At 35.1% G+C, this 2,800-nt stretch overlaps 1 long non-coding RNA gene across 1 annotated transcript; it reads left to right on the top strand.

Annotated features, from left to right (window-relative positions):
• Positions 1-19: 19 nt before the first annotated feature.
• Positions 20-2,086, top strand: LOC111739195. The gene is made up of 2 exons (XR_002780163.1): positions 20-201; positions 718-2,086. It is a non-coding gene; the product is annotated as an uncharacterized LOC111739195 (long non-coding RNA).
• Positions 2,087-2,800: the final 714 nt, after the last annotated feature.

Here is a 2,800-nt window from a genome sequence, read left to right as displayed (position 1 = left end):
AAATATTTTGGACACAGTAGAAGATGTAAAAATAATATCGGTTATAATATCAGACAACGTGGTGATGTGCTTTTCTCTATTTCTCCCACTAAGTACAACTAAAATCCTAGAAATTACATATAAAATAAACAGGAGGACTGAGAGGTGGAAGGAAGAAGGCAGACCAGCTGGGGACCTTAGGACCTGAGTGATGGCACAGTGGTGAGTTTCCTGGGTTTCCTTTTTGCCTCAAATATCCTGAACTAGGTGCTAGAGAAGCTGCAACCCCAAAACACTAATGGTACCGACAACAAACTCTCCCTCCAGACGCCTGCTCTCTCTAGCAAAAGAATTAGGAAAGGGCAGCCTAGCAAGACAGAAAACTTTTAGACAATAACTGACTTACTATAGCCAAATACCATGCATAAAACTGTAGCCCCAACCTCATCCCTATCCCCTGTCAGCAAAGGCTCCACCCTTTACTGGCTGTGACAGTGTTCCCCTTCTCCTCCCTGCCGGGATCAGGTCAGAGAAATTCTTGTGGAGAGCAGGACTTTTGTCATCACTCAATATTAATGAGAACTCCCTCCGATAGGTAGTAACGAGGTACCTCTGCCCCTTCCCATCAGAGAAGGTATCAGAGAAGGTCTTATGGGGATCGGGGGTTTTCACCTAGTGGGGACTCTAAACTTCTGCACTCACCCAGCATTAATAAGGCATCATTTCCCTGTTTCCCAGCCAATGTGTCAAAATCAGCAAGGCTATAGAAGAATTCAGCACCATCATCAACCAATAGGATTTAATTGACATTTATAGAGCATTACATGCAATGACAGCCAAATAAACATTCTTTTCAAGTGCTCATAGAACATTTGCCAAGATGGAGTATATCCTGGGTCATGAAAGAAACCTTAACAAATTTAAAAGACTTGAAGTCATACCAAATATGTTCTCTGACCGCAATGGAATCAAACTAGAAGTTAATAACAGACAGAAAACAGGAAAATCTCCAAACATCTAGAAACTAAACAACACATTCTTAAATAATCCATAGATCTATGAGAAAGTTTCGAGGGAATTAAAAAATATATCAAACTGAACAAAAATGAAGACACTATATCAAAATTTGTGAGACGCAGCTAAAACAGTGCTGAAAGGGGAACTCATAGTGCTAAATGCATAAATTAGAAGAAAAGAACCTTAAATCAATGTGCTCCTAACTCAAGAACCTAGAAAAAGAGCAAAATAAACCCAAAACAAGCAGAAAAAATAATAAAGATGAAAGCAGAAATAAATAAAAACGAAACAAAAATAATAGAGAAAAATCAAAACGAAAAGCTATCTTTTTGAAAAGAGCAATAAAATTGACCAGTTCTTTCTGATAAACTGAAAAAGAAAAAAAAAAAAAGACACAATTACCAATGTTAGAAATGAAGCAATGGATGAAACTACAGACTGCAGACATCAAGAAGATAATAAAATTACTAACAGCTCTACATACATAAAATTGATGAAACTTAAATGAAATGGACCAATTTCTCAAAAACACACACTACCACAACTCACATAATATGGGATAGATAATTTGAATAACCCTATAAATATATTAAAGAAATCGAAGAATTAAATTGAATTAGTTTAAATCTTTTAAAAGAAATTAATTTCTTCTTTTAAAAAGAAATCTCCAGGGCCAGACGCCTTCACTGGAGAATTCTACCAAGTGTTTACAGAAGAATTCGCATCAGTTCTATGCAGCCTCGTCTACAAAACAGCAAAAGAAGGAATACTTCTCAAATTATTTTATGAGTCCAATATTACCCTGACTCCAAAACCAAGCAGTCCAAAGAAAGAAAACTACAGAGCAATATCACTCACGAGTATAGGAGCAAAAATCCTTAGCAAAATATAAACAAATAATATTCAGCAATACATAAAAAGAATAATATACTCTGACCAAGTGGAATTTAACCCAGGAATGCAAGGTTGGTTCAGTAATTTAAGTCAACCAATGTTATCCACCATAACAACAGCCTAAACAAGAAAAATTGATGCTCACATCAATTAATGCAGAAAAAGCATTTAACAAAGTCCAATATCCATTCATGATAGAAATTTCAGAATAGAGGATACCTTCCTCTCAACTCATAAAGACTTGCATATATATGTCTCTATCCCTAAAATATATATATACTTTTGTTCACCGTGATCTTAAATTTCATATTATACAGATATTCCTCAACTTATGATGGGGTTACATCCTGATAAATGCATTTTGAGTTGAAAATACCATAAGTTGAAAATTCATTTTTTAACTGAACATCATTGCTTAGCCTGGCCAGTTTCTGCTGAATGCTTATCACTTTTGCACCATTGTAAAGTCAAAAACTTGTAAATCAAACCGTGATAAGTCAAGTACCATCTGTACCATATATATTCAGCAATTAACCTTTTTTTCAACATTGTATTTGTGGGATTAATCCATGTAGGTCATGCTGTTTTAGTTTTAAATTTTCCCCTGCTATATAGTATTCCACTGTAAGAATGCACCACATTTTATCCACTTTCCTGTTGACGAATGCTGCATTTTTTTCCACTTTTTTTTCTCAGCTGCAACGGATGCAGCTAAAAACATTCTCGTGTAGGATTAAATTGCAGTGTTATAGGTATACAAATCTTTACCAGTTATTGCTACATTGGTTAGTCTTATATGCCCTCTCCAACATGTAAGAGAGTTGCCATTTTTCTGCATCTTCACGGATTATAATTGACAGTCTTTTTATTGCTAACCAATGACTATTCATGTAAATTCATTGTAGTGTTT

This window comes from Pteropus vampyrus, unplaced genomic scaffold (genome assembly GCF_000151845.1).
Source record: "Pteropus vampyrus isolate Shadow unplaced genomic scaffold, Pvam_2.0 Scaffold48, whole genome shotgun sequence".
Lineage (NCBI taxonomy): Eukaryota > Metazoa > Chordata > Mammalia > Chiroptera > Pteropodidae > Pteropus > Pteropus vampyrus.
The sequence above is the reverse complement of the archived record's forward strand: the minus strand, read 5'-3'. Positions and strand labels throughout refer to the sequence as shown.